Here is a 20040-nt window from a genome sequence, read left to right as displayed (position 1 = left end):
TGTATACAAGAATAATGTACAGTCCAACAAGGTTGATCAGGGTTTATTTGAACCACTAAAAAGTGTTTAGGTTTGGTTTCAGACTAGAGTTGCAGATGTCTTGATTTTGCTAGTTAAATTAGCTAAGTGAAAAACAATAGGACTACTGTAGCTATGGAACGCTATTACCGTAAAAGCTTTTCTTGGCTTCACTAAATATCTTCCTCCTGTTTTCTCTTTGAGCAGTCAGCTTGTCAGCAACAGCTGGCAGACTGTGGCTGACCACGTGAAGACTACACAGTTCACGGTCAAGGACCTGCGACCCAACACGGTCTACCTGTTCATCATCAGAGCGGTCAACGCCCAGGGTCTCGGAGACCCCAGCCCCATGTCTGAGCCTGTCCGCACCCAAGGTACTGTACCCAACCAACCACTCTTGCCATTATAACATTTTCATAAGGTTTTGATTGCAATTGGCATCATCCTCTTTCTCTCTCTCTCTCTCTCTCACTTTCTCGCTCTCTCTGTCTCTGTCACTCTCTCACTTTCTCTCTCTCTTTCTCTCTCTCTCTCTCACAGACATCAGCCCTCCGGTGCAGGGTGTCGACCATCGACGTGTCCAGAAGGAGCTGGGTGATGTGGTGGTCAGCATGCACAACCCTGTGGTCATCAGCTCCACCTCTGTCCAAGTCACATGGACTGTGAGTACAACTGATATGAATCTATACTATGAATTGTTTTTATTGTTGCTTGTCGACAGAATTGCAGTTAACAGTTTGACCATCTTTAATGGGACTCAACAAACACACTTTAACTTAACATTTTGACTTGCAGAGCCCAATTATTAATTTATTTATAGATGTCACAATGAGGAACTAGTATGAGTAGGTTTGGTATGAACCAGGGTGCGTTGTCTCTGTGGTGAGTTATTATTCTCACTGAATCAAACAGGCAGTATAGAATCTGAAGAGCTGAATAGCGAGAGAGATGAGCCTTGTACAGCATTAGGATAGTTCAGGAACAGAGCCAGCTCCAAGCCTTTGCTTATCTCCAAGCTTCATACACACAGTTTGAGTTTAGTTTTTCATACAGAATGCTGTGTGTTTTCCACTGTCTGTTCTCAGTTGGCACACGCACACACACACACACATGCATAAACACACACACGCGTGCACACACACACAGTGCGAGTGTCTGAGACAGGTGGACGTGGAGTCCAGGGACAGCTGATGTTCCATCAATCTGTGATTGTTTGAGTGACGCAGGAATTAAGACAAATGTTTCTCACTGAGACAAATAGATCACCATTAGCGGCAACATGTTGTGTTCTCTCTTTTGGAAGCGGTTTGCAGTCAGCTCTTATCTGGAGGTTATTCATATTTTCCCTTGGCAAGATGTCCCATCTGCCTTCTGGAGAGCACTGCTTAATGACAGAGGCTCTTCCATTCCACACACAAGTACACATACAGCAGTGGCGGTCGGTGACATTTAAGATTTTTTATTTATTTATTTCACCTTTATTTAACCAGTTAAGCCAGTTGAGAACAAGTTCTCATTTACAACTGCGACCTGGCCAAGATAAAGCAAAGCAGTGTGGAAAAAACAACAACAACACAGAGTTACATATGGAATAAACAAAACGTACAGTCAATAAGACAATAGATGAGGGAGGACGATTGGCCTTATTTCTATTATATAATGGATGACTGTCATTCATGTTCCATTCACCCAGCTCAATGTAACATCGATAGGTTTAGGCTACTACAAGATACTCAAATTTTCCCTATACCCATAATTAGGTTGCTACAACCTAGCCTATGAATGAACGTTTACAATGTAGGTGCACAGGTCAAGAGAAAATTTAGAGTAATCTAGGTGACAGACAGTGACACATTCATCACCGCCTTGCACACTATTGCCTGCATCTAGCTGATCTAGGGTGTAATCATTAGTCCAACAGTTGCAAATGAGAATTTGTATTGGACAAATGCAGGTACTGTATGTTTATCCCCATTTCGTTCCGTTTGCTTACGTTTAAGAAACTTTTTTCAATAGAATCGGCAGAATGAATACACCCCTGATCATACGCAAACACAGATCACTTTCATAGCAGCCACATACAAACATGATCATTTTGCTCGTTGTAGAATTACTTCTCACATCTACGTGCTCTCCTCCTCTCACCTTTTCCCTTCGCATGTGGACTTCAGTGTACAACACATCAGTTGCCTGTGACCAGGTGAAAAAACCTTTCCAAGCCAAACCTTCAAATCATAACCACTAACCGCTACACACAGCCTAGATAGTTAGCTAACGTCATAGCTAGTCAACATACTGTAGCCACTAGAACTAACGCGTTAGTAAACCCACTACAATCATGCAGTAAATTAGTAAAACCAAAATCTTATCTTGGAAGAGTTCCAGTGTTGGATAGCCATAGCCAGCTAGCTAACATAGCATCTCTCTCTGTTTGAGTAGGCTAAAATAGATACCTGCATTCGCTAGTTAAGTGAAAGTTAAATAAAATACAATGAAATATAGCTCTCTCTCTCTCTCTCTCTCTCTCTCTCTCTCTCTCTCTCTCTCTCTCTCTCTCTCTCTCTCTCTCTCTCTCTCTCTCGCTTCTCCTTCATTTTAGTATAAATTAATTTGTTAAAAACTGTTGCAACTATTCTCTTTCTCTCTCTTTGAGTCAACTACTCAACACATTTTATGCACTGCAGTGCTAGCTAGCTGTAGCTTATGCTTCCAGTGCTAGATTAATTATCTGATCATTTGATTGGGTGGACAACATGTCAGTTCATGCTACAAGAGCTCTGATAGTTTGGAAGTCGTCCTCCGGAAGTTGTCATAATTACTGTGAAAGTCTATGGAAGGGGATGAGAACCATGAGCCTCCTAGGTTTTGTATTGAAGTCAATGTACCCAGAGGAGGACGGAAACTAGCTGTCCTCCGGCTACACCATGGTGCTACCCTACAGAGTGCTGTTGACGTGAATATATTTAGTATATTTTTATCTAAAAAGGATAACTTTTGTAATGTTTCACTATTTTTATTTTATACAATTCACTGAAGATGATGGTCCTCCCCTTCCTCCTCTGAGGAGCCTCCACTGACATACAGTACCAGTCAAAAGTTTGGACACACCTACTCATTCAATGGATTTTCTACATTGTAGAATAATAGTGAAGAAATCAAAACTATGAAATAACACATATGGAATCATGTAGAAACCAAAAAAGTGTTAAACAAATCAAAATATATTTGAGATTTTATATTATTCAAAGTAGCCACCCTTTGCCTTGATGACAGCTTTGCACACTCTTGGCATTCTCTCAACCAGCTTCACCTGGAATGCTTTCCAACATTCTTGAAGGAGTTCCCACATATGCTGAGCACCTGTTGGCTGCTTTCCCTTCACTCTGCGGTCCAACTCATCCCAAACCATCTCAATTGGGTTGAGGTCGGGTTATTGTGGCCAGGTCATCTGATGCAGCACTCCATCACTCTCCTTCTTGGTCAAATATCCCTTACACAGCCTGGAGGTGTGTTGGGTCATTGTCCTGTTGAAAAACAAATGATAGTCCCACTAAGTGCAAACCAGATGGGATGGCGTATCGCTGCAAAATGCTGTGGTAGCCATGCTGGTTAAGTGTGCCTTGAATTCTAAATAAATCACTGACAGTGTCACCAGCAAAGCACTCCCACACCATCACACCTCCTCCTCCATGCTTCACGGTGGGAACCACACATGCGGAGATCATCCGTTCACCTACTCTGCGTCTCACAAAGACACGGCGGTTGGAGCCAAAAAATCTCATATTAGGACTCATCAGACCAAACGACAGATTTCCACCGGTCTAATGTCCATTGCTCATGTTTCTTGGCCCAAGAAAGTCTCTTTTTATTATTGGTGTCCTTTAGTAGGGGTTTCTTTGCAGCAATTCAACCATGAAGGCCTGATTCACGCAGTCTCCTCTGAACAGTTGATGTTGAGATGTGAGACTCTGTGACACATTTATTTGGGCTGCAATTTCTGAGGCTGGTAACTGTAATTAACTTATCCTCTGCAGCCGAGGTAACTCTGGGTTTTCCATTCCTGTGGCGGTCCTCACGAGAGCCAGTTTCATCATAGCGCTTGATGGTTTTTGCGACTGCACTTGAAGAAACTTTCAAAGTTCTTGAAATGTTCGTATTGACTGACATTCATGTCTTAAAGTAATGATGGACTGTCGTTTCTCTTTGCTTATTTGAGCTGTTCTTGCCATAATATGGACTTGGTCTTTTACCAAATAGGGCTATCTTCTGTATACCACCCGTACCTTGTCACAACACAACTGATTGGCTCAAGAAAGAAATTCCACAAATTAACTTTTAAGAAGGCACACCTGTTAATTGAAATGCATTCCAGGTGACTACCTCATGAAGCTGGTTGAGAGAATGCCAAGAGTGTGCAAAGCTGTCATCAAGGCTTAGGGTGGCTTCTTTGAAGAATCTCAAATCTCAAATATATTTTGATTTGTTTAACACTTTTTTGGTTACTACATGATTCCGTATGTGTTATTTCATAGTTTTGATGTCTTCACTATAATTTTACAATGTAGAAAATAGATAAAATAAAGATGAGTAGGTGTGTCCAAACTTTTGACTGGTACTGTAAATACACTTACACACATACGTACACACATGCACACACTCCATATGCTTCAGCACGGGTGCCTTGAGGTCATTTTAACATTATTGGGTATCTGGGCTCTTCGAGAAAGGGATTTGCATAGTGCTGCATAGCACCATTGTTTCGTTTATCAGATGGTACACTAGTTTATAACATGGCTTATTCAAGGGAACAATCAAAAATACCATTCAATTGAAGTTACACTTTGAGATACCATCTACCATCTTCAAACAGTTATATGATAATATTTCTAGTATGTAATTACATTGTAACACAGGCCAGATTAAGTCTCAGAATAAGCATTGTTTTTTATTCTTCACAAATACTATTATTGTCAAGCAAAATCCTTCTCCTACCGTACCCTAGCATAACTGTCTTATAAGACAAGGGAAAACTAAACATAATGGGCTTGTTTATGATATTTACTCCCACTTTGGCTGCATCTAGCTGGATCAATCAGTTATATTACAGCTAACGGAGGGAGGGGAGGGGAAAGAGAGAGTGTGGGGGCGGGCGTTCATAAAGCTTATAGATTCACGAATCATATCGTTAATGAAATGCAAGCAGGCAACCGTAGAGGCAGAGCATCGGCAGCATGATTCCATGATTTATTTGGACTGGGCTGACGGTAAACAGCTGCTTTATTTGCCCTGTAAAAGCTTTTGCTTGCTTCTGCCCCTGTTAACAAGCCATTACTGTGAGTTATGTTGCACACTCCCTCCCCAGACCCCACCTCTGCAACTTTCCCCCGCCATAGTAATGCGATTTGTTTACAGAAAAGGATCATGTGCGGTTTTAATCCACTCTGTCAGTCAGGGTGTAAGAGCTTCGTAGCTCTCTGTTTTGCTGGTTTGGTTGGCATGTGGTGTATTTAAATGGAGAGGAAGTAGTTACTATGACTCACAGTCGATATGATTTAGCTGTTGAAGAAGAAATGTTCTTATATCATTACGTTATTGAAAAATCCCTTTAAAAATCCTCAATATAAATCATCTCCTCTTCTTCCTACCCTCCTCTTTCTCTCTCCTTTCCCTCCTTCAGGTGGAGAACCCTTCCCAGTTCATCCAGGGCTATCGTATTCTGTACAGGCAGACATCAGGCCTGCCCTCCCCGGGGGCCTGGCAGGTGCAGGACCTCAAGGTCCCCTCAGAGAGAGACGTGGCTCTGTTTGGCCTGAAGAAGGGTGTTGTCTATGAGATAAAAGTGCGTCCGTACTTCAATGAGTTCCAGGGAGCAGACAGTGAATCAATGACAGCACGCACCTTGGAGGAAGGTAAAGGACCTTTACCGACTCAATATGTGTAGTGACGCAACAAAAAGATATTGCCAACTGTGTAGGAGGTATTATTTTCAGGAAACTCCTGAAATTGTTTTACATCAATGCTACTTGTTTGCTACATCAGGTAATGGCCACATACTGTACCTAGAAGCTGATACAGAATGTCATTACACACCCACACACACTCTCTGCAAACAGACACACTCAAGAGAAGACACACAAATACAGAGTGATGCGGTGGCATCTCCCCTGTGGCAGAACTCTGAGACATCTCTGCTCTGAAGCGGGGGAGGCTGTTTCCTGTAACACCAGCTCAAACATTTACATTTTAGTAATTTAGCAGACGCTCTTATCCAGAGTGACTTACAGTTAGTGAGTGCATACATTTGTTTAAATATTTTTTTTATACTGGTCCCCCGTGGGTAACAAACCCACAACCCTGGCGTAGCAAACGCCATGCTCTACCAACTGAGCTACACGGGACCTCTGCTTCTCTCACCTGCATCTCTCCCTGTTCCTCTTTCTGCTCTCCCTGGACACCTGCTGTAACATCGCCTGCCATGCCCCTGTTGCATACAACATTCATGCTGTGATTTTATGAGGTTACCTTCCTCCCTCCAACCCTTCTCTTTCTTTCTTTCTTTCTTTCTTTCTTTCTTTCTTTCTTTCTTTCTTTCTTTCTTTCTTTCTTTCTTTCTTTCTCTCTCACTCTCTCTCGCCGCCTCTCCATCATATACATGCATAAATTAAACGTCTCAAACATTGATGTCAGTCAGAGGTTTGAACAGAAGCTCAAGTTACATGGGTGTCTCAGGTTAAGATTCAGCCTGCAGATGTCCGCTATCTGTTTTAATCCCCATACATCCTTTGAAGGTGAAGGGTCTGAGTGGTCTAGCTGCCCACACAGGGGATCAAGAGTGTTTTGTAGATCTCAAACGATTGGACTTGGGGTTGCCATAGTGTCACTTAGCACATGACGCGGCACACCACGGGTCACATTTCTGCCGCCGATACATCACAGAGCTAATGGACTTATTAGCATCTCTTTTATTACTGTACACCAGAATGGAGTGCTTTCATTTAGCTCAGATATGCATAATGCGCGCCTTTGTGTGTTGGCCGTGATTCATTAACATGAAGGCCAATAGTATTGTGTAGCATTAGAGATTCTAATTGGCTGTTCAACTAGATGGATTGCTATAGTAGATCCCCCTAAACCTATGAAGGCCCCAAGAGACCTCTGGTACTTTGTTACTCTGTTGCAACTTTAAAAGAGAGAAAAGGGAATGAGAAATTAGAAAAAGCAAAATGTAAGTATACTCTAAGGAATGAAGGTTGGAGAGAGGAAGATAAAGAGAGATATAGTCAGGAAGCATGAAGTGTATAGAGTGCTGTCATTTCTGTATGTGGTGGTGGCTCCCCCAAGCAGCAAATGACAATGCCACTGCTTTAACATATTTTGGCTTTAACACATTTTGTTAATGCAGTGGCATTGTGCTTTGCTGCTGCTACAGAGAAAGCCTGCCTCACTGAATTATTTTAATATAAATCAAGGCAGTGCTCTCTGTTGTGCTCTGGCAAACAGCAACGGCAGGCAGCAGCAGCAGCAGTTTTCTGTTGGAATGAGAATATCGGTATGTGGTAATATTTATGTTGATGTGTTTTGTTTTGTTGTGTCTCCCCATGCAGCACCCAGCGCTCCTCCTCAGCAGGTGACAGTGCTGACAGTGGGGAACCATAACAGCACCTCCATCAGTGTGTCCTGGGACCCCCCTCCCACAGACCACCAGAACGGCATCATCCAGGAGTACAAGGTAGGGAACAGCCATCTGTATAGGAGACAGTAGAGTCTTATATTGAGAAGAAAGGCTCTGGTATACAGGTTCACTGTATGTGTATTGTGTATAAATATTACAATACATTTTTACATTGCACTGTTGAGGAACCTTGCTAGTAAGCATTTTATTACACTGTTTACCTGTGCCAATAAACTTTGATTTGATTTAAAATTGGGTATCAACTGTCTCTCATCACAAATTCCTGTCCCTGTCCCTGTGTGTGTGTGTGTGTGTGTGTGTGTATGTGTGTTAGATCTGGTGCCTGGCAAATGAGACCCATTTCCATGTGAATAAGACGGTGGATGCGGCCATCCGTTCGGTGGTGGTGGGGGGTCTGCAGGCGGGGGTGCAGTACCGTGTGGAGGTGGCGGCAGGCACCAGCTCTGGGGTGGGAGTGAAGAGCGAGCCCCAGCCTATTATCATAGGTAACACACAAACACACAGGGTACAGGGTCTAAGGCAACCCACATAATAGCAGGGAACCCTAATCTGATTCACAGGCAGGCGGTCCGGAAGAAGGATTGATCAATTTATTGCGCTTGGAAATAAGATGATTGTGCATTGTCGGAGATAACATGTGTACGGTTTGAAACGAGGGGTTCAGTGAATTCTGTAAGGCATGCTCCATACATAGCGCTCTATCAGGAAATCAATAGCAGTTCATTTAGTGTAGGGTCCAGTAACAATGTGGTGAGTGCTGTTAGCCATAATAATAATCCTCGATATCTGTGTGGCCATCGCTAAAAATTGTAGACAGTGTTATTGGGGTGGGTTTATCATCCTATCACATCTAATCAAACAGCTGAAGGATGCGCTGAGTATATAGGCCTAAAATCAATATCAGAACCAGGCCAGACGCTCTTCATCCGTGACTTTTGACTGATGTGTGGAGAAAATATCCTTAACGGCCAGAGACAGGCAAACAGAGGCCTGTGGACTAAGGCTTAATGACTGGGACTGGTGCTCCTGCTCACGCTGGAGACTGTGAATCTAATTTCACAGCACAGTAGCTGCAGCAGAAAATCAAAATCTGTCTGATCTGCTCTGTCAATCTCCTGTCTCGGAGCTCAAATTGATGAGAGCACTGCTGAATTGATGAACTCTCTGCCCACATATTGCAGTTTTTTATGGTTTCGATGGTGTGTTTTTTATTTGATATTCTTTATCTATAGTGTTTCATAGTGTTGTATTGCTTTAACCCTAGAATATAACTGTAACGTGATTGTATCTTTCGTATAGAGTTTATTGTTTTTAAATCATATAGTATATTTTGATATTAACTATTGATAAACATTGATTTTAATCGCTTTTGAGAGATGTTATCCGTTGACTGGTTTAGGTCTACTGGACAACAAAGCACTATCCATCCACCAGATGCCATGGTGTCAATCTGATGGGTGTCTCTTGTCCCCTGTCCCCTCCTGTCTGTCCCCAGGTGCAGAGCTGCGTGATGTGATGAAGGGGGCGGAGGGCAACAACAGCATCTCAGACGTGGTGAAGCAGCCGGCCTTCATCGCTGGGCTGGGAGGGGCCTGCTGGATCGTCCTCATGGGCTTCAGCGCCTGGCTGTACTGGAGGAGGAAGAAGAGGAAGGGCCTCAGCAACTACGCAGGTCAGAACCACTATATACTGTTACGGATACAGGCCTGAGTTATATCAACAGAGATCAGAGACACTATGCAGGTCAGAACCACTATATGCTGTTACAGATACAGGCCTGAGTTATATCAACAGAGATCAGAGACACTACGCAGGTCAGAACCACTATATACTGTTGCAGATACAGGCCTGAGTTATATCAACAGAGATCAGAGACACTATGCAGGTCAGAACCACTATATACTGTTGCAGATACAGGCCTGAGTTATATCAACAGAGATCAGAGACACTATGCAGGTCAGAACCACTATATACTGTTGCAGATACAGGCCTGAGTTATATCAACAGAGATCAGAGACACTACGCAGACACATTACAGAGTAGATAAGCTTTACCAACTATCTTTAGAGGATGTGTCTAGCGTGAGTTAGTGGAATCCCAGAGGTAATAGACAGAGGTGTTTTGGCTTGATGGTGTATCATTTAATGCACAACAAAGGTAGAGATATTCAATTCAGACGGAAATAAGTCCTATTTGCCTTAATCCATTGTGCACCTATGTGCATCGGCTGTAAACACAATCCCATCAAAACTTCACCTTAAGACTCAAATACACTTATTTGAAATAAGTAATTCACATTCCCTTTCATTATGTGACCGTGACCCATATTGTTCACACATTAGCCGTAAATGCATTCTCCAGATTTAGGTACGCAATTTTTTCGATCGGCCCTCCGAGGGGGAGGGGGAGGGAGACTATTGTCATTATAATGTGTATTGCTATCACCATGCTTCAGTGGCTGGGGTGGAAACCATGTTGATTACCTAATTCAATAGTGATTTACTTTATTCACCATCGCTGCTCCTCTGATCCCACCTTTTCTCAGAGCAAATGTATCTTCAATATCCAGTTTAATGTTTCTGTCTCCGTTTTTGCTGCCTGCTTTGTATTTCTCATCCATACTCTAGTTATTCTTTGTCACATTTTTCCTGATGAAAATATGACTACCATCGTCAAAAGGATGGTGTTTGCATCTTTTTTATGTCTGTGGCTGTGTTCATGTTTGTTTATGCTGATGTTACATCGATTGTGTCGACACTACAGTGTCGGCAGGCTTTTAACACACACACACTGTCTTTTTGTTTTGCAGTTCAGTCCTTCACCTTTACCCGTGCAGGTATTGACCATTTGTCCTGTCTTGTCACCTAACTTTGGATATTGGGCTATAGCACTAGAATATGTTTTGAGAATATATATGATAAAAATATATAACAGCTTGAAACACATTCAATCTTAACAGAGCACTCTTCTGATTAAAATTCTTCCCTCTCTCTCTCTCTCTCCCTGCTCCTTGCCATCTCTCTCTGGTTGGACCACAGTGACATTCCAACGAGACAGAGGCCTGATTGGAAATGGAAGGTGAGGATCACACCTCTGTCTATAACCTTTCCATAATACAATCAAAATCCTTATTAAGTCATTCAACCCTCCCATCACTCAAACACATTGGCATGCAGAGATTACAGTAGCAAATAAATATTAGAAGTGATGATCCATCCGTCCATCCATGGTGTGATGATGGAACTTGATCAACCTTCATGGAGGGCACAAAGTCATTGGAATATGAATTCACTTCCTATATGTTCCAACGCTCCTCCACTTATTCATCCTGGTGCAACACATGGTTTGATGTATCGATTGATTGAGTCATCAATTACTCCCGTGAAATTATCAGAAACGATGAATGCAGGCAGAGCAGGTTTTTTTATTGGCTCGTTCATCCTGTGCGGTGGGGCCGGTGGCGGCATTGCCAGGGGGTGATGAATTTGCCTGTCGACTGACAGGCTGCCGCATGGCTCACAGCACACCTCCAGAATGCAAGCATATGTAATGATGTAAAGTGATAATGACCCAGGGGATAGGGGCCGGAGAGGAGACTCCCCAGTCCCACTGAACCCCAGGCAGGCAGGCAGGCAAATCAAATCAAAGTTTATTGGTCGCATCCACCGTTTTGCAGATGTTATCGCAGGTGCAGTGAAATGATTATTAATGCTTTCAGACACTGGCAGTATAGGAATGTAGATCACCCCTGTCTTCTACAGCTAGTCTAGTGTGGTCTGTCTTACAGAGATACTGTCACGATCGTTGACGAACGGGACGGACCAAGGCGCAGCGTGATATGCATACATGTTTATTTATATAGAATAAACACCACGACAAAACAACAAATGAAACGAAACGTGAAGTCCAAGGTAGACAAACAACATACCTCACACGGAACAAGATCCCACAACCCACTAGTGCCAATAGGCTGCCTAAGTATGGTCCCCAATCAGAGACAACGAGCGACAGCTGCCTCTGATTGAGAACCACACCGGCCAACATAGATCTAGACATACTAGATTCTACAACAATGAACAAACACAACACCGAATATACACACCCTGACTCAACAAATAAACGTCCCCTGAGTCAGGGCGTGACAGTACCCCCCCCCAAAGGTGCGGACTCCGACCGCGCCACATAAACATAACAGGGTAGGGGCCGGGTGGGCATTCCGCCTCGGAGGCGGATCCGGCTCCGGGCGTGACCACCACCTATTCTCCGCCTCCCTGTTGCGCCCCTGGTCAGGTCTGGACCTCGGCGCGCTGCTTCCCCTCTCCTTCCTCCCACGAAGTACCAAGCCCTGTCTGGACCCTGGTGTGGGAGACCCCGAACCTGGAGAGAGGCTAACGTCTGGGTCTGGACTGGAACCACTGACTGGAGCTGGACCCGACGACGGTGGAGCGAACTGCTCTGGCTCCGGAGTGGAGCCGCTGACCGGAGCTGGATCAGGCACCGGTGGAGCGGACTGCTCTGGCTCCGGAGTGGAGCCGCTGACCGGAGCTGGACTAGACCCCGGTGGAGCGGATTGCTCTGGCTCCAGAGTGGAGCAGCTGACCGGAGCTGAACTGAGCACCGGTGGAGCGGACTGCTCTGGTTCCGGAGTGGATCCGCTGACCGGAGCTGGACTGGACCCCGGTGGAGCAGATTGCTCTGGCTCCGGAGTGGAGCAGCTGACCGGAGCTGAACTGGGCACCGGTGGGACAGGCCGGACCGGGCTGGCGACGCGCCCAACTGGCTTGCTACGAGGGACAGGAACAGGCCGGACCGGGCTGGCGACGTGCACCACTGGCTTGGTGCGAGGGGCAGGAACAGGCCGGACCGGGCTGGCGACGCGCACCACTGGCTTGGTGCGAGGGACAGGAACAGGCCGGGCCGGGCTGGCGACGCGCATCACTGGTTTAGTGCGAGGGACAGGAACAGGCCGGACCGGGCTGGCGACGCGCACCACTGGCTTGGTGCGAGGGACAGGAACAGGCCGGACCGGGCTGGCGACGCGCACCACTGTCTTGGTGCGAGGAGCAGGAACAGGCCGGGCCGGGCTGGCGACGCGCACCACTGGCTTGGTGCGAGGGACAGGAACAGGCCGGACCGGGCTGGCGACGCGCACCACTGGCTTGGTGCGAGGGACAGGAACAGGCCGGACCGGGCTGGCGACACGCACCACTGGCTTGGTGCGAGTGACAGGAACAGGCCAGACCGGGCTGGCGACGCGCACCACTGGCTTGGTGCGAGAGACAGGAACAGGCCGGGCCGGGCTGGCGACGCACACCACTGGCTTGGTACGAGGCGCAGGAACAGGCCGGACCGGGCTGGCGACGCGCACCACTGGCTTGATGCGAGGAGCAGGAACGGGTCGGGCCGTACTGGGAACACGCACCACTGGCTTAGTGCGGGGAGCAGGAGCAGGAACGGGCCGGACCGGACTGGCGACACGCACCACTTGCTTGGTGCGAGGAGCGGGACTGGGTTCCTTTATAAACCCCCTTCTGCTGCCTAACCAGCTCCTCTCGCCGTGCCTCTACACCTTCCTTCTCCCTTTTTGCCTCCTGTAGCACCTCCCTCTGACTGAATAACTCCAGCTCCCTCTGAACCAATAGCCCCCGTAACCTGGTGGCCTCCTCTCCTAACCTGCAGATCCGCCCTGTCGCGGCCTCCTGCTGCCTCGTCGTCCACACCGTGTGCCCCCAAAAAACATTTCTTGGGGTTGCCTCTCGGGTCTCCGTCGTCGGCACGGTTGGCGCCGTTTCTCCTCTCCTGCCTGGGCATTTACCTTCGCCCATGGCCCTTTCCCCGCAAATATCTCCTCCCATGACCACAATTTGCCCACCTGTGACATCGCTACTCGCTCTTCCTGGGCACGCTGCTTGGTCCTCGTTTGGTGGAATCTTCTGTCACGATCGTTGACGAACGGGACGGACCAAGGCGCAGCGTGATATGCATACATGTTTATTTATATAGAATAAACACCACGACAAAACAACAAATGAAACGAAACGTGAAGTCCAAGGTAGACAAACAACATACCTCACACGGAACAAGATCCCACAACCCACTAGTGCCAATAGGCTGCCCAAGTATGGTCCCCAATCAGAGACAACGAGCGACAGCTGCCTCTGATTGAGAACCACACCGGCCAACATAGATCTAGACATACTAGATTCTACAACAATGAACAAACACAACACGGAATATACACACCCTGACTCAACAAATAAACGTCCCATTGAGTCAGGGCGTGACAGATACGTAGCTCTGAATATCACTGGCTGAATATCACTGGCTGAATATCACTGGCTGAATATCATTGGGCACTGACTCAGTGAGAATGAAGAGAGATCCTCCAGGAGCTAGGGATCAGACTCTTCCTCTCCCTCTGTCTTTCTCTCTGCTTTCTTGTGTTTCTTCTATTTCCTCTCTCTTTCTCTACTTTGTCACACCTGAGCAGGCAGATCCAGTCCTGAGCTGAAACAAATGTAGCAAAACAAATACGCTAAAAACAAACTGTGCGTTGTGTTGCCTGAGTCCACAAGTGTGTATTTGTGTGTGTATGTGTGTGCGTGCGTGTGTATTATTGGATGTGTGTGTCTGTGTAAATTTGTGTGAACATGCCTGTGTGATTTAATATGGAAATTACTCCCATACTTGTTTAAACACCTTTAAAGCCATCACAAGTCAGATGTGTACAATTCCCTGAGCGCTTGGCAGGCTTGGCTCACAGGGAAATGCATTTGTGGACTACTGCATGAATTAACCAAATGCAAACAAAGGCATGTGAGGCATGTGACTGAGGACTCTCTTTATACCAACAACTAGATAAGGTAATAGGGTAAAAGCATGGATATAAAATTGTGAAAAATACAGATACAGTATATGATCTTATTTTGATCACTGTTGTTGCTGAGAATTTTCTTGAGCCGCAGGAAATAAAGATGAGCTTTGTGATTTACATAAAACCCACACTAACACATTATATTAACAGCATTTGCACTTTTCATGTAGCCTCATTTTGACCAGCTAACCACCGACCATGGCATCCTAACCACCGATCAAGTGACACTAAATGTTCAAATCCTGTTGCTGCAGGATTATTTTTCTGTGACAATACAGGTCAAATTAAGTACCTTTATCTGTTCATTATTCTACTCCTAGTAACAAAATATAATATAATAAATATTTCTGTATTTATTTCAGACAATGGAGTGAAATTGCCAATTTCCTGTGCAATATGGGAGAGGTGGTTTCACCAAACCATCCTATGAGCGTTGCCGGTTGTGTTGCTATGGAGACACTACCCAACTTCCCCGGGCTGGCAGGCTAACCGCCAGAAGGCCCTCCATGATTCTACATTTAAAATGGAAATTTCTGTAGTGCTGGGCTCTAAAACTGATTTAATGTCTGTGCATTTAGTCCTGGTCCATTTCCCCAGGGGAGTTTAGGGGCACTAAAGCCCAGCACTGATTTGTAGACTTGTCAGTTTTTTATGTCTCTCTGTTTGCTTGTTTATTGTTGCCTCTACTCCAGGCTGCTCCCGAGGAGCAGATATGCTGAATGAGGTTCCACAGCAATTTGTTGTTGAACCAGTCGGTATAACAACATGTGAGAAAATGAATAATATCGCTGGGATTCAGACAGCACCAGAGTTTTGCCTAATAACAATCTCACATTCCCTCCCCTCTCTCCCATTCTCTCTATGTATCACTTCTTTCTCCCGCCCTCTCCTCTCTATATATCTCTCTAAAAACAGTCATCCTGGTCTGCTGAAAGCCGGTGACCCAGGATTCCCCTGGTTGGCTGACTCCTGGCCCTCCACCAGCCTGCCAGCAAATGGGGGCTTGGGAGGTACCAAGGACCGAGGAAACTTTGGCAGAGGAGGTAAGAACACAGAGATATCACCCCTGGTCAAACAGAACCAAACCCAGGGAACTAGAGAATTGAGGTTGAGAGAGGGCTGACCCAGACCCTCCCAGCTGACCAAGGTGTCACACTATGCCACGGCCACACCACGGCCCAACAGTGAGGCCAGAGGTCAGAGGTCAGGTGCCCAGAGTGAGAGGCTGTTAATACATGTATGAGCTGCATGCATTATTCAGTGTGGAGGGTATACTTCAGCAGGCACACTGACAGGCTGTCACACACACTTCGGACTCTCAGTCTCTCTGGATCACGCTACCTATCTCATCACTATTGGCTTTTTAAAAAAACTGACAAGAACTTTGATGGGAGTGTGTATGTGTTTCTTCTGTCTGTGCATGATTGGTTCAATACACTTTTATACTAGCTGAATAATAATCATAATCATAAGAATCATAATAATCATAATAATTAAACCTGTAAGCAGCGTTGCCGGGGTTCAAGCTAGGTCAATCAATAAATCAAATTGATTTATAAAGCCCTTCTTACATCAGCAGATGTTACAAAATGCTTATACAGAAACCCAGCCTAAAACCCCAAAGAGCAAGCAATGCAGATGTAGAAGCACGGTGGCTAGGAAAAACTCCCTAGAAAGGCAGGAACCTAAGAAGAAACCTAGAGGAGCCAGGCTCTGAGGGGTGGCCAGTCTTCTGGCTGTGCCGGGTTGAGATTATACAGTGAGGGAAAAAAGTATTTGATCTCCTGCTGATTTTGTACATTTGCCCACTGACAAAGAAATGATCAGTCTATAATTTTAATGGTAGGTTTATTTGAACAGTGAGAGACAGAATAACAACAAAACAATCCAGAAAAACGCATGTCAAAAAGGTTATAAATTGATTTGCATTTTAATGAGGGAAATAAGTATTTGACCCCTCTGCAAAACATGACTTAGTACTTGGTGGCAAAACCCTTGTGGCAATCACAGAGGTCAGACGTTTCTTGTACCTTCAGCTCCCTCCACAGATTTTCTATGGGATTAAGGTTTGGAGACTGGCTAGGCCACTCCAGGACCTTAATGTGCTTCTTCTTGAGCCACTCCTTTGTTGCCTTGGCCGTGTGTTTTGGGTCATTGTCATGCTGGAAAACCCACCCACTACCCATTTTCAATGCCCTGGCTGAGGGAAGGAGGTTCTCACCCAAGATTTGACGGTACATGGCCCCGTCCATCGTCCCTTTGACGATGGACGGTACATGTCCCGTCCCCTTAGCAGAAAAACACCCCCAAAGCATAATGTTACCACCTCCATGTTTGACGGTGGGGATGGTGTTCTTGGGGTCATAGGCAGCATTCCTCCTCCTCCAAACACGGCGAGTTGAGTTGATGCCAAAGAGCTCGATTTTGGTCTCATCTGACCACAACACTTTCACCCAGTTCTCCTCTGAATCATTCAGATGTTCATCGGCAAACTTCAGACAGGCCTGTATATGTACTTTCTTGAGCAGGGGGACATTGCGGGCGCTGCAGGATTTCAGTCCTTCATGGCGTAGTGTATTACCAATTGTTTTCTTGGTGACTATGGTCCCAGCTGCCTTGAGATCATTGACAAGATCATCCCGTGTAGTTCTGGGCTGATTCCTCACCATTCTCATGATCATTGCAACTCCACGAGGTGAGATCTTGCATGGAGCCCCAGGCCGAGGGAGATTGACAGTTCTTTTGTGTTTCTTCCATTTGCGAATAATCGCACCAACTGTTGTCACCTTCACACCAAGCTGCTTGGCGATGGTCTTGTAGCCCATTCCAGCCTTGTGTAGGTCTACAATCTTGTCCCTGACATCCTTGGAGAGCTCTTTGGTCTTGGCCATGGTGGAGAGTTTGGAATCTGATTGATTGATTGCTTCTGTGGACAGGTGTCTTTTATACAGGTAACAAACTGAGATTAGGAGCACTCCCTTTAAGAGTAACCCTCAATAAAAAATGTCAGTGTCCAGAATGTCCCCATAGATCCAAGTTTCAATCAATACCAGAATATCTGGATTCGTCTGCATAGCCCAGATCTTGATGTAATCTAGTTTAGGAAGTAAGCTCCTAATGTTAAGACGCATCAACTCAAGTCACATGGAAAATCCAACTCAAACAAGCTACGTTCAATAGGAGGTTGCAGGCCCTGTCTTTTTTTTCTTTTTTTTTCACCTTTATTTAACCAGGTAAGCCAGTTGAGAACAAGTTCTCATTTACAACTGCGACCTGGCCAAGATAAAGCAAAGCAGTGCAATAAAACAACAACACAGAGTTACATATGGGGTAAAACAAAACATAAAGTCAAAAATACAACAGAAAATATATATACAGTGTGTGCAAATGTAGCAAGTTATGGAGGTAAGGCAATAAATATGCCATAGTTCAAAATAATTACAATTAGTATTAACACTGGAATGATAGATGTGCAAGAGATGATGTGCAAATAGAGATACTGGGGTGCAAATGAGCAAAATAAATAACAATATGGGGATGAGGTAGTTGGGTGGGCTAATTTCAGATGGCCTGTGTACAGGTGCAGTGATCGGTAAGATGCTCTGACAACTGATGCTTAAAGTTAGTGAGGGAGATAAGAGTCTCCAGCTTCAGAGATTTTTGCAGTTCATTCCAGTCATTGGCAGCAGAGAACTGGAAGGAATGGCGGCCAAAGGAGGTGTTGGCTTTGGGGATGACCAGTGAGATATACCTGCTGGAGCGCATACTACGGGTGGGTGTTGCTATGGTGACCAATGAGCTAAGATAAGGCAGGGATTTGCCTAGCAGTGATTTATAGATGGCCTGGAGCCAGTGGGTTTGGCGACGAATATGTAGTGAGGACCAGCCAACAAGAGAGTGGTGGGTAGTATATGGGGCTTTGGTGACAAAACGGATGGCACTGTGATAGACTACATCCAATTTGCTGAGTAGAGTGTTGGAGGCTATTTTGTAAATGACATCGCCGAAGTCAAGGATCGGTAGGATAGTCAGTTTTACAAGGGTATGTTTGGCAGCATGAGTGAAGGAGGCTTTGTTGCGAAATAGGAAGCCGATTCTGGATTTAACTTTGATTGGAGATGCTTAATGTGAGTCTGGAAGGAGAGTTTACAGTCTAACCAGACACCTAGGTATTTGTAGTTCTCCACATACTCTAGGTCAGACCCGTCGAGAGTAGTGATTCTAGTCGTGTGGGCGGGTGCCAGCAGCGTTCGATTGAAGAGCATGCATTTAGTTTTACTAGTGTTTAAGAGCAGTTGGAGGCTACGGAAGGAGTGTTGTATGGCATTGAAGCTCGTTTGGAGGTTTGTTAACACAGTGTCCAATGAAGGGCCAGATGTATACAAAATGGTGTCGTCTGCGTAGAGGTGGATCTGAGAGTCACCAGCAGCAAGAGTGACATCATTGATATACACAGAGAAAAGAGTCAGCCCAAGAATTGAACCCTGTGGCACCCCCATAGAGACTGCCATAGGTCCAGACAACAGGCCCTCCGATTTGACACATTGAACTCTATCTGAGAAGTAGTTGGTGAACCAGGCGAGGCAGTCATTTGAGAAACCAAGGCTATTTAGTCTGCCAATAAGAATGCGGTGGTTGACAGAGTCGAAAGCCTTGGCCAGGTCGATGAAGACGGCTGCACTATTTTATTCACTTATGTTCAATTGTATTCTTCATACTACAAAATAATATAAAATAATTCCATGGAATTCTAAGCAAATTTTGTCTGCTAAATGAAGTAGTGTAGCCAACAGCCATATGGCATAGCCAGACCAGGGCCTAACATAAGGACAATTCAGAGTATGCTATTCTGTTCTTTTGAAATAGACTACATTTTCTTCATATAATTTTTCTTTAGCCCTGTCTAAAATAAATAATGGATTTATTGTGATGGTGTAGGCTAAATTACATGGATTTATTAGACTTTCAAATATAGATGTTCCAAAGGTCTGCATCAGTGGCTTGTAGGCTATGAGTGGAAGCCAGGAGATGCTAAATGTGTTTATGTTAATTAACGGTCAATTACCATGAGACCGGCAGTTATTTGCTTGACAATCACCGGCTGACAAAATGTAATGTCCACCACAGCCCTAGGTATTACCTGAGCGGGGCTTGATCTGTCTCTGAGTCAATATCTTAACGCAGCCTTGAGAAAATCTAAAAAGAGTCAATCCAAGTGGAGTAGTCCAAAAACATCCAAGGCACAATGTCAAGTGGAAGGATGAAATCAACAGTAGGCAGGTGTCTGCTCAGATAATGCCACAGTGCAGAGTAGGGTGCCAAGGTATATCCAAGTATGCCTCAAGAGTTTCAGCAGACCCGTTTTGTATGTCTCCTTAAAAACACTGTATGCGATATTGCACTGTTTTCCAATGTGTTTACGGCCAGATGAAACAAAGGGAAATGGAGACAAACA

The 20040-nt window shown here is 45.2% G+C and overlaps 1 pseudogene across 1 annotated transcript in view; it reads left to right on the top strand.

Annotated features, from left to right (window-relative positions):
* Positions 1–20040, top strand: part of LOC311136341 (roundabout homolog 2-like) — a 254109-nt pseudogene that overhangs the window by 219513 nt on the left and 14556 nt on the right. The window contains exons 11-19 of the transcript in view: positions 226–392; positions 559–680; positions 5696–5927; positions 7623–7747; positions 8025–8196; positions 9207–9383; positions 10521–10547; positions 10750–10789; positions 15501–15628. The product of the transcript in view is annotated as a roundabout homolog 2-like (transcript). The remainder of the gene's footprint in view (positions 1–225; positions 393–558; positions 681–5695; positions 5928–7622; positions 7748–8024; positions 8197–9206; positions 9384–10520; positions 10548–10749; positions 10790–15500; positions 15629–20040) is intronic.

The sequence above is a fragment of the Coregonus lavaretus genome, assembly GCF_964263955.1.
Source record: "Coregonus lavaretus genome assembly, chromosome: 10".
In the NCBI taxonomy this organism is placed as follows: Eukaryota; Metazoa; Chordata; class Actinopteri; order Salmoniformes; family Salmonidae; genus Coregonus; species Coregonus lavaretus.
The sequence above is the reverse complement of the archived record's forward strand: the minus strand, read 5'-3'. Positions and strand labels throughout refer to the sequence as shown.